General features: G+C 42.4%; 1 long non-coding RNA gene across 1 annotated transcript in view; it reads right to left on the bottom strand.

The window, feature by feature from the left end:
- Positions 1–12,922, bottom strand: part of LOC310836861 — a 193,117-nt gene that overhangs the window by 165,788 nt on the left and 14,407 nt on the right. The window contains exon 2 of the long non-coding RNA XR_014560275.1: positions 10,796–10,903. This is a non-coding gene — a long non-coding RNA (uncharacterized lncRNA). The remainder of the gene's footprint in view (positions 1–10,795; positions 10,904–12,922) is intronic.

The following is a 12,922-nucleotide window of genomic DNA, read 5'->3' as shown; positions in this document are numbered from 1 at the left end:
CCAGAATAAAGGCTTTGTAGACCCCTGCCTACGCAGTGCCAACCTCTTCCCACATATAAAATAGAACAGGATTCATCCCCTTTCCTGTGATTGTTTAAAATAGCAATAGCACTTTTAGCTAGAGGAATAAAAAAAGCCCACAAAGGAAAACAAATTGCAAATGGGAAATAAAAGGAGATCACATATACTGATTCTAGCATATTATTAATATATGACCTGCTCTGAACTCGTTTTGTGTTATTAAAAAATAATGAACTACACTGTTAAGTGGATGATATACAAGTCTCAGATGAAAAATTGTAAATCAGTATTTTCATTTCTTTTTCATCCCCCACCCACCCACATTTTAAGGTGGGGGGCTATATAAGGCTGATTTCACATTCCAGTCTTGCTTTGCTACTTGACCTTTTATCCAGTTTCAAAAGCAAGCTCTCTTAATGTAGAAAGTGTTCTATGTGTTAATATAGAGGGTGCTCTGTGTGGGACTGCCTCTGATAAGCAGTTGGGAGATTCAGCTAGTGCAATATTTCTGGAGCCTGCTTTGCTGATTTAATTACCCAAGTCTTTGTTTCATGTGCATCATCTACATGGAGGAAGAGCCGTAACTCAATGGTAGCATCCTTGCTTTGCATGAAGACTGTCCCAGGTTCAATCCCCAGCAACTTCAGAACTGTGCTGGAAAGGATTCCCTGCCTGAAATCTCAGAGAGCCACTGCCAGTGAAATGTTGATGATATTGAGCAAGATGGAACATAAGAAGAACCTGCTGGATCTGCCCAGTGACCCACCTAGTCCAGCATCCTACTCTTACAGTGGCTAACTAGATACCTGTGGGAAACTTGCAAGCAGGACCCGAGCACAACAGCACTCTCGCTTCTTGTGGTTTCCAGCTACTGGTATTTGAAAGCATGAAGTGCTCACCCCTTCTCACTAGCATGGTGTTGACTCTGCAGCCATGCTCTGCCCTGTCCTGTGGTCTTAGGCTCCGGAAGCTTTTCGGAGAAGCTATAGCCTCTCATGTCAGCAACAGGATTCAAATTTGCCCACCTCAGATTTTAGATCAATTGCGGGCAGGCTTGGGGGCATAGCCATGAGGGGTGGACCTGGGTCAGACTCCTGCAGTCTTCACTCTGGTCCACTCCCTGTGAATTTAAAGTCAGGCTGGCCCCAGCCTGAGACCGCAGTCAACTTCAAATCTCCCTCCCATAATGCAAAATATATACCATATTGGCCCAAATATAAAACGCGCCATCAAATAAGCTGCACCTTTAAAATTGAAGGGGGAGGGAGGAAAAAAAGAAAATAACAGGGTTGCTTCCGGGGGGAGGGGGAAGCCACGCCGTTTTGCCAGTGGCCTTCTCCCCTTCCCTAGGTGGCTCAGGGGAGGCAGGAGCAGCGGGTGGGCACTGCGCCGAAATAGTTATATTTGGGGCAATATGGTATTCTTCTGCTCTGCAACTGTGTTGTTCCTAGATCAACCTTGCTTTGGTTCTTATGGTCACTGTATTTGGGGCTAGAGATAGATTTTTCTCCGTTGGATGAATTGTGCCTGTCTGAGGGTTTTGCCTACCTCATAGTAATTGTCACAACTTTGGGTGGATAGGGCACTGAGTAATTTTCTAGTTGTTGGCAATCACTAGGTAAAGGTAAAGGTGCCCCTGCCCGTACAGGCCAGTCATGACCGACTCTAGGGTTGCGCGCTCATCTCGCTCAAGAGGCCGGGAGCCGTCGCTGTCCAAAGACACTTCCAGGTCACGTGGCCAGTGTGACGAAACTGCAACTGGCGAGCCAGCACCAGTGCCGCACACGGAAACGCCGTTTACCTTCCCGCTATAAAGTGGTACCTATTTATCTACTTGCACTTAGGGGTGCTTTCGAACTGCTAGGTAGGCAGGAGCTGGGACCGAACGACAGGAGCTCACCCCGCCGCGGGGATTCGAACCGCCAACCTTACGATCAGCAAGTCGTAGGCGCTGAGGCTTTACCCACAGCGCCACCTGCGTCCCTGGCAATCACTGGCCAAGTCTAAATCAGGCTTGAACCCCAGCATCCCTCCAGCAGGCGGGCTGGAGGAGTCGTTGGCTACCCAATGCCAAGCCAAAACTCATTTACAACTGTAATCAATAAGGTTGTGGTCTGATTTTTAATCCAATAATGTTGCCTGGGTCCTTGTTTACTGATATGGCCAATGGGGCAGGGCTCACAGCGCTTGGGCACAGCATGGCTAATAGTCATCAATAGCCCTCTTCCCCCTGAATACATATATTTTTGGAGAAAGGTTGAGATAATTCCAAATGTTGTTCTCTTGTATTGGATGAATCTAAGTTTATTATTGGAAAAAAGAGATGTGAGCTCATACTGGCTCAAACAATTTGAGAACAAAAAAAAATACATATTTTAATGAAAAGTGACAAGGTTAATGATGCTTGCTCTCATTTCTTAGGGATGTCTAATTAAACATCATTACATTTTACAAGGCTAACTTACTGATGGTGTAATAAAGAAACAGAAATACTAAATTGCATATCAAAGCAGCTGGAAACATTCAGCATTAAGATCTTGAGGCAGAGTTTCTGTTTAGTGCCAAAGTAAAAAATGAAAACAGAACAAATAAGAAATGGGAAAGAAAAGAAAAAAAGGTGGGGGAATCTCACCAGACTTATTAGCCAAGGGACAGCTAGATGTGGAAAAAATACAGAGCACTTAAAAGATCTAGTTTGATTGTAGTGCATGCTGTCTGCCTCTTTACCCTGCTGTGCTTCAGATAGAAATCTAAATAAATGTCCAGTAATTAAATTAAGAGCTTAAGCAGGCTGCTTGCTGTGCTCTGGGAGACTTCAAAGTGAATGTGGTACTCAGGACTTAGGCAGCGTTGTGTAACATTTTCTGCACAAACTGACCACACTTTGATACAATATTGTGGGAGAGGGAAAGAATATTTGATGCAATATTGGGGAGGGAGCAATCCCACCAGCCCTATATGACACCCAGTGGCAGGAAGTGCTCCTGCAAGCACAGGCTCAAATTGATCACCATAAAACAGCCAGCACTGAGAAATAAGAGAGGCAGAGGAAGGGAGTGAGAGAGGCAAGCAGAGAATTATCAATACAACAAATGCTTGGGTCTTGTTGTTTTTAAAGACAAGTTTCAAGCAGTTACTGAAATACATTAGATTTGAAGTGAGGCACAACTCCCTTGGAGGGGGTACTTTTAGAGGAAACTGGAGAAGAAATTGTCACCAGTTCAATTGTTTTCTCATTTCCTCAAAGGAATATAGCTAGCTTTGTTCAGGGTAAGCAACGTGCTTGGACAGGTTCTGGAACCCAGGTGCATCCAACCCTCTCTTCCCTTCACAAAAGTCCACATGAAGGGAAGCATGATAACAACCTTACAATTTTATTATACAATGAGAAAGCATTGCTCCACATTGCTTCACCTGCCATCTGATGCAATCGCTTCACCGTCCCTCAGGGTGGACTGGCCCTGCTGGGAGGTGGGGACTGACTATGAGCCCCACCTCCCAACACCACTTTGAGAAAAACCATTGCATTCCCTATCAACTGAAGCTTCTGGGCCATCTTCTGAGACATTCATGTATGGAACATATCAAGCCTAGAGATTACAGAAGCATCAACCTGCATAGCAAGATATGCTGAAGACTCACCTCTTTTTCCTTACTTTTGACGCTTAAGGTATTTTGTTTCATGGCACCCTCCTCTTTTTCTGAATTTATACTGCTGCCAACAAAAGATCAAAGAGATCCAAATAATTGTAGAGTTGGAAGGGACCGCAAGGGTCATCTAGTCCAACCCCCTGCAATGCAGGAATCATTTTGCCCAATGTGGGGCTCAAACCCATGACCTTGAGATTAAGAGTCTCATGTTCTACCAACTGAGCTAGAATCCCGGGAACTATAATTTGTTAAGGGTGCTGGGAATTGTACCTTTGTTCTGGCTGGAATGGATTTTATAATTGTATAATCTATTGTAAAGTAAAATTTGTTGTTGTTACTGCTACTATATGACCCATCTTAGGTGGGGGGAAGTCTCTTGTCCGTCACAGATGAGAATTTTGGGTTCTACACAACTAAGTTATTCTCAAAGTAGAGGCACTGAAATTAATGGACCTAAGTTAGTTATCTCCATTGATTTAAATATGGTCTCTGAGTAGGACTAATACAGACAGTCCCCTGTATTATACAAGAAATCGGATCTGCTTCTCTAGGAGCAGAACTGGGTACATAAGCCACTTCTAGACTTTTTTCTAACAGCGATTGTTAGAATGATGAACCTTACTTGATTTTGGCATAGCAACAAACCACTTGATACTTTCCAGTGACTAAAATACACAATTCCCAATTCTGCTCCTGAGGGTTGAAAGGAGAGAGAGGGGCAGTTCTATTGTATGAGCAGAACTCATTTCACTTGGATACAACCTTTGTTTGCAGTGATGGCCCTTAAAGATCAAACAAAAAAGCAACTAAAAGTATTTTAGCAGCAAAATTCTCCAAGCTAAGAGAAATTACTCTGCTGACAGTAAAGGTGTTCCAGAACAAACCTGGCTCAAATTAATCGCAATATCAGAGTATTGTATTAATCTTTTCAAAGTAGTTAATTTTCCCCAAAATATGATTGGATAGTCAATTTGCTGATCGGCTGCAGCACATTGCTCCCCACAGAGGCTTTGATGAAGTGAGAAAAGATTTAAACAAAGAACTGCTTCTTATAATTAAATAGAAAGACTCCAATAACTTTGTTCTTTGGGATGAAGATGGGGATAATTTTCATTCAAACAGAACCCTGTAAGCAGGTCCCATGTTCAAAATTCTAATTAAAGCTTAAATTAATGTCACTTGATAGGATTTCAAAGCAGAACTCGCTTTTTGACATTTAAGAACTTTCAAAACTATATTTCATCTAATTGCATTTCAGGGTTTCGATTTTAATTGATCCATATCTATGGTTTTAAATGGCTAAATATATTTCTGTATCTTCGTCGTTTTGTTGAAATAATAACCTCCCCACCTTCAAAAGATGTATGTTACTATAATCTTCTATCTTCGAGCCACCATTATTACTACAAGCCTCTGTAATTACTACTGCTTCAAGCCAGGAACACTATAGAAATTCTTACACTGCTTAGGGAACCTTTAAGGAAAGTTTCCTATGATGTAGGCAAGGGGTGATGGACTGATGTAGAATTCACCACCGCCTACTCCAGTGGGACTGTCCTCCCTGCCACAGGGCTGCCACCAAGTGCCTTGTGGGAAGGAGAGGAGAAAGATGATGGGCAGGCAAAGAAGATATCAGAAGTCTGCTCCTGTCACTACTAGATTCCCTCTGCAGTTTACCTGGTGGGAAGGATCCTGGTGATTTGCTATGTGTTTGCTTTCGTGTGTGTGTGTGTGTGTGTGTGTGTGTGTGTGTGTGTGTGTGTTGCTGCTGTTACATATTGTTGCTGTTGTTGCTTAACAGCAGCAGCAGCAACAAAACAACAACAACAACAACAACAACAACAACAACAACAACAACAACCCTGTATTCATATTACTTGTAAGCCACATTGGAAAGATCTGTATCATGAGAAAGTGAGAAATAAATAAATTTTAGTTAGAGAATTTTGCTACTGGTTGTCTAGAGCAAATGGTGGGGTATCTCTGGCCTGCAGGTCTAAACAGGCTCTTCAAGTATCCTAATTTGGCTTGTGCAGATGGTTTACACAAACAACACATGCCTCCTTTCACATCTGCAATGGAACAATCAGGCTCCCAATTGTTCCCCAGAAAGCTGGGCTTCTAATAGGCACCTTTCAAATTTGATGAAAACTGTATGACCAATCCCAGTAGTATCTTCAGTAACCATTGATGTGGGGTCAAATGTATACCCTTCGACATTAAGTTCCAGGGAATGGACACTACCCCGAGAATCCGCTTTTCTAAAATCCTCATCAAACTTTCTGTGCTAGGGCCTCATCATTAATGAGTTTCTGTAGTCAGAAAGATACATGGGGTGTGGTGGGGAGATAAATACTCTCTCAAGCACTCTCTCTCTGTGTCTCTATACTGGATAAAGTCGAGGGAAGTTGTCATGAATGAGCCAGCCACCATGGGAAGTTTTCAGCCAGCTCTCAGTGAAGGAAGGAAGCAGCCAGGGAGAGAGGGGATAACTGCAAGATAGGAGGTTTATAGCTGACAGCCAACTCCCCTGCCCTTAGGAATGCCAACTGATAGCAGAGTTGAGGAGAGTCATCTGGCTGCTTGCCAGCATGCCAGGGAAGGACAAAATGCAGGGCCTAGAAATGAAAGCAGTTCAGAGAATGGGAAGGATCACGGAAGTACATTCTCAGAGAATGAGGAACAGATGGGAGCTGACCCCCCTAAGTCCATGGTCTAGGCGTATGGGGGGGTCTTCAAGACAGAAGAGGATGTTTGGCTGTTTCTGGTCTCACCGGAAACACCCTCCTTAGAAGGGACATCTTTGATTTATGGACAGATGGCTGTGATCACCGCTCCGATGAACTCTGTTTGTTTTTGCAATGAATCCTCTTTTTAATTAACAATGCTCGTTTGTTATCAAGACTCCCTGACAGAAGTGCTACATCAGCCCTTCCTTATGAGCAGTGCTCCCCGCCCCCTCGAAAACAATGTTTAGGGGTACTCTCATTTTCCTACTCATATTGAAATACTGCCCCTCAATGAGGCCAAACCTAGATTCACAAAATGTTTATGGGTATGCATACCCCTGCGTCCCCCCCAGAAAAAAACACTGCTTATGAGTATCATGTAACAAGTTCTGCAGGTTAGGGTTGTATGCAGGGCACGGGAAGCATTTTAGGATCTAGTGCTGTGGATGTGGGCTAGAGACAGAATTGCTCTTTCGTAGCTTCACCCCACTACTCTAGTCATGTCCCTCATCCCTGAAACTAAGAGGATATAACCTGGTCCCTCCAGTGCTTTCTCAGAACCATCAGGTCCAGTCTCGGACTTGGGCCAAGTACCTTGCTATCCCAACTACAGTGATCATTTGGACTAGGGGTAGCAAATGTGATGCTCTCTAGATGTTGCTGGACTATAGCCCCCATCATCTCTGACCATTGGAGGCACTGGCAATGGGATTTGTAGTCCAGCATCTGGCACAGTGGCCACCCATGAGTTAGACACACCTTAAAAATGAAGCACACCCAGAAGCTTTTCCACCTCACCTGGCATTCTGTTTTAGAACTGATTGAAGGCAAGAATCATATTTGCTTAATGCTTCCTCCCCTCCCCTCCCCACTCCGGAAAATAAAATAAAATACACTGATGAAAACTAGTCACTACTGCAAACAACATAAGAATCAACAACTCCACAGAATATGTCAGATAATTAGCAGTAGCAACACATTAGCTGCTCTTAATAAGAAATATGCCACTTCCGTGCTGGAAAACCTTACTTATGAATGATTCAAATCTATGAGAGTCACCAAGTGATTCATCTTTTCTTATCAACAAGATTAATTCTTTGCTTTATTTTTTAAAAAAACTTTCTATGCTCTGACTAACCTTCTTCAACAATACTTTTCCTTAACCTTCAACGGAGCTTCTTTAGATTTTCAACAGAAAGAGCTTATGTATGTTTTCTTTTAAGAATGACTTTCTCTTCAATCTAACATTTGCCTACTCCCTAATTTCACCTCATATGAAACTGCAGGCTTAAAAAAAAATGTTGGAAAGTTTAGCTTGTTTCTTCAGTCACAGAATTAATCTGTGCCCAAGTTAGGCTCAGGAATCTTCAGTTCTACTATTACCACCACCCTTTCAATTTTCCACATGTCAAATGCAGCTTTACGTGCAATTTCCTACATGTCCAGTGCAGTTCACTATGCAAGAACAGCAGCAAAAAACCCAACCATATAAATGCATCATTACATGAAACAGTCAAATACAAATTCATTTCAAAGTGCAATATACTCATCTCAATAGAGAATTCATTTTGATTATATCGACATTATAGCGTTTAAACTCATTACAGAGGATGCAATATCAATCCTTAAATCGCACACCAATATTATTTATCAATTGTTAAAACATATAAATATGAAAACACCTCTCAGTTCAGTCAAGTATTACTAAATAATACAACCAGCAGTCATTTGCTTATTTATAGCTCACATTTCTACTGGGATACTTCAAGATGGTTTACAACGGAAGCTATAAAAAAACACAGCAGGTGTGGTGTAGGTATGTGTGAAGATATGTTGCAAATATATAGTATAACTTTAAGGCTTAACCTCAATAAAAAAACAGCAAGAAAAACCTAGATCAGACTACTAAACTAGCAGATATAAACTCACAGAAGCAGAGAGAGAGAGAGAGAGAGAGAGGAGGGGGTGATATAATTATGACAGGGGGCTGAGACATGGACCTGTGGTTGTCAGGAGAGGATGTCAGGAGCACGTCAGCAATAACTTACACAGCTTCAGTGAAGCTAACCCTTAATTCAAAGAAACAAGACAGCTTGGGAGGCCAGGCCAGGCCAGGCCAGGAGAACACAGCAACACTTCCTGCCCTATGAGGCAGTTGGTCCCCACCTTCCCACAGCTGCCTAAATCTCCCCTGCAGTTTCTGACATTTCCTCCTCCCAGTCTGCTCCCTCTTCTCACTCTGACCGCTCATCATCGTCCCACCACCAATCACCTGGCTCTGAGCCTTTTTCCCTTTGGGATTCCCCAGCTAGTGCCCCTACCACTCCTCTGAATCCAGGCAGTTGTTCTCCAGAGGTTGTTGCATGGCCAATGGTCAGAGATGATGGGAATTTCAGTCCAACAACATCTGGAGTGCCATAGGTTTCCTATCCCTGGCTTAGTATGGTCCAAACGAGCATCTGTCTGAATGCTTTAGTTGAGATTTCTGAATTGCAGGGAGTTCCACAGGGGTCCCTTCCAACTCTACAATTCTATGATCTCCAGTCAAAGATCTAATATGTAAACCAGTTTTTTTCTGTTAGCAGCTGTTTGTTTGACCATATCACATGGTTGAAAGGAGTCCTCAGTTTTTTATTTAACAATTTGGTTCAACAAAGCAATGTTTATCTTTATTTCTGCAGGAAGAATAACTCATAAATTAAGGGTATCTCGGGGTGCAGCTAAACCTATGGATTTTGCCTCCATTTGACAACTATTTGTTATTTATATGACAAGTCAATCACAGGGATGGCAAATCCTGATGAAATATGGCATTGTTTGGTATTCATAACATTTGTATCAGGGCCAGCTCACCCATGAGGCAAGGTGAGGCAACTGCCTCAGGTGGCAGGATCCACAGGGGCATCAGATCCTGATGTAGATATTTATTTCCATCCTTGTTGATGTAGATTTTCACTTGCCCCTTCTTCCCTGGCGGTGAGGGGGCACCATTTTGGCATTTGATTCAGGAGCCAAAATGTTTTGGGCTGGCCATTTTGTATTCTCTTTGTCTCAGGTTGGTTTTTGTTGTAAAATCTGATTTATTGTGTTGTCTCTCAGGAATGTACTTCATTTTATGTGGTAACAGCTGTGAGCTCGTTTGTTTGTTTTTTGGTAGTTTTTCATTTTTTCTCCTTTTGTTATTTTATTTAAAGTTATATTTCTTGCTAGACTGTTATTTCAACTTCATAATAAACCTTTGTGTGTTTTTTAATTTTCCTGGTGATCTTCCCTCCAATACTTTATGAAAATTTATATTCCTGTACATACATACACCACAGCTACATCTGTAAATACTGTTCTTATTAAGAGATCCACAAGAACTGGTCTTTGGTTTCCTGAAGAATGTGTAAAGAAAACAATGTTCTACCATTCTGCCACAAATGTATCTTTGTTTTGCTCTTCCTGCCAGTCTTAATTTGTGAGTCAGTTTTTTCTATAAGGGCAATACACCATGCTCTCTTGTACCAGGCATTCAGGTTTACACCTTACAATATGTGACTATAGCCATATGTGCAGCCACTAAGAGGAGTCCAATTATTAGTTTATCCATCAAGTCCCAATTCTCATTTAAATACAAATTCAGTAATGCAAACCCGGATAGTTGAATTCTGAACCAATCAAAGCCTTCGAGTGGTCTTCAATTATCCCCCTTTTAGTAAGACCTTTAGGTGATTCTATACCTGGTCCCTTCAAGTCATGCTTTTATCATGCATCTGGCCAGCATAATCACCCCCAAAGTGCTTCAGGTGTTTTGTCCTTTGCTTCCAGCAATGTGCAATGTTGTCCCATCACTGAGGAAGCCCAGACCATGTAAGGAGGCAGCTGTTATGAAATAAAACTGTGGCTATAGTTCATAAGCTTTAGAAGCCGCAGCTGAATTGTGCAACCCACAATGGCAAATTGAAGAGCCAGCAAACAATGCATACGCCCTCCCCACTCCAAAGAGCTTCTTCAAAACTCTTTTCAAACCTTAATTTGTGTAGGAACATGCTCAAGAACGGAAAACATCTATGCCAAAGAACAAATGACTCACTTAGCACTACAGATTACCCTCACCCAGAATTAGCCTGTACCCTCTCTGACTTCCAGAGTATCTGATTCTACATATAAGTAAACGGAACCCAGAAAATGCTTGAATCATTGTGGCAAACTCGTTTGTAAAAATTAGGATGCATCACATGAATACATTTATCACCCAACAAATAAAGTCTGAATGTCACTGATCTTGAATTATTATTATTATTATTATTATTATTATTATTACTATTATTACTACTATTATTTTCCGAAGCTACTCCCAGCTCTCTTTTGACAGATGTGTTATGCTGCATTTCATTACTTTCTGTCCTTACCTTGTTCTTCTTTTGTTTCAGATAAATGATGATGCTTTCAGGAAAGATTAAGCACTGCCAGGCAATAAAGCAATGGTCCAAACACAGCTTTAATTGGAACTTCAGATCCTGCAGGAAAAACCAGAAATTAAATCATTAATAATATGATTTTTACCAGCCGACACAATACTTCCACAGATCTGGAATTTTAAGCAAGCTTTTGTTGTTGTTGTTTCTTGATCTCAAATGCTGGTTACCACTATGGGCTCAACACTATCAAATCACACTGAAATCCTCACCGATAAACTGTGTCTGTTGCTCTAGAAACTGAGCACTGGCTCGGGTGGGACTACAGCTGCCTCCCCACCCTCTAACATCTGCTGCCTGAAGCAGCCATACCACCCTGCCCAACGATAGGACTGTCTCTGCCCTGCATACCAAAATGGTGTTTACTGCTGTCAGCATGGTCAGAATAACTGCATGCACATCAGTGCCAAATGCTACCACTGCCAGCTACCATCTTTGTCCCTCTCAATTACACATTGCTTCTCCCATCCAACCTCACCCAGCCCCCAGTGGTGATGACTGCAAAGCTGAAGCTCTAAATGCACGAATGCTTTCTGTTTTGTAATAAAATGTGGGACAGTGGATTAGGCATCTTCTTTTGATTTTGGGGTATGTTGGGATGCATCTGTAGAAATATAGGCAGACACTTTTGAATGGCACGTGGCGGCTATACAGGGAGTGTTGGGGAAGGGCTCTGTGATAGTTCATATGCTTAGCATGCAGAAAAAACAAGGTTCAATCCCTAGCATCTCCAAGCAGGGCTGGAGATTGGAATAGGGAAATATTCCTGCCTAAACCCCAGGAATGCGGCTGCCTATCAGTGTCAATGCTACTGAACAGGGTGGATAAATGATATGACTTTCTTACACTGGCATACAGAACCTTTCATCTGAACACAACACTACATTAAAACATACAAAAGTTAAAATACTACAGCAGATTAAAATCCCTTCAACTTTCTAAGCATATTTATTTCTTTATTGAATTTTATAAATAATAAATCAAGATACACCAGGATGAGTGAATTGGAAAATAGGAAGACCTTGGACTGTCAGCGATCAGCTGGGACTACACTGGCATAATTCCTTCAACCTGGATCAGTTGGGGCTATGCTGCTCTGGCCAGCAGAACTTAAACTGGCGGAGCTTATTGTATTTATTACAATTATATCCCATCTTTTCAAGGAGCTGAAGGTTGCAGCAGTAGTGTACCCTCAAGCTTGAACCATAGCTGTCAACTTTCCCCTTTTCTTGTGAGGAATCCTATTCGGAATAAGGGAATAAGGGAATATCCCTTTAAAAAAGGAAAACGTTGACATCTATGGCTTGAACTGTTGTGGGGGCCCCTTCACAACCAGCAGCAAGGTCTGGGTAACCACTGTTATCTTCCTCAGTAGGGTTGTTCCATGACAGACACCACAATTGTTTGGGTTTTCCGGTATCCTCTTAAGTAAGGGCTGTGGCAAGTGAAGGGAGGGCCCCAAGAATGACCCAGGAGAATGGTATTGGGTTGAAATAGGCCACATATTTTTTTGATTACAAGAAAGAGTAGGTTTGGCAAAGGCACTGGGCATGCATCCTGTATCAGGCAGCCCGCCTGCTACCTGATAGGAACCTGGTGGGGTCGAACTTGTGCTAGGGAGTTGCTCCCAACATGGAATGGAACCCACAAACCCACACAGACCACCACTGGGAGAGGTGTATGGGCCCACAATTGGCCAAAAGGGTGGCCAACACCTGGCCACCTCATTAAATAGGCTGGGGTGGGCTGCACACATCCCCAAGCTCCAGCTACTGACTCACAAACTTTGGGATTGTTGAAATATATACAACAACAACAACAACAACAACAACAACAAAATAATCAATTTGAGTTCTGTGAATCAAATTTGGTCTAGTAAACCCAAAATTTTAAAGCAATGTGGACGGAAGTCACTTTTGGGGCCACACCGTGACTAGGGGCCCCAAAGCTTAAGCTTCATTAGTTTCATAGTAGATCCAGCACTGGGTGGCACATATACTTCTCCCCCCCCTCTACTTCATGATTCCTGCATTGCAGGGGTTGGATGACCCTTGGGGTTCC

The sequence above is a fragment of the Podarcis gaigeae genome (genome assembly GCF_964106915.1).
Source record: "Podarcis gaigeae genome assembly, chromosome: Z".
Classification (NCBI taxonomy): Eukaryota; Metazoa; Chordata; class Lepidosauria; order Squamata; family Lacertidae; genus Podarcis; species Podarcis gaigeae.
Note: the sequence above shows the minus strand (reverse complement) of the source record. Positions and strands in the feature narration are given on the sequence as shown.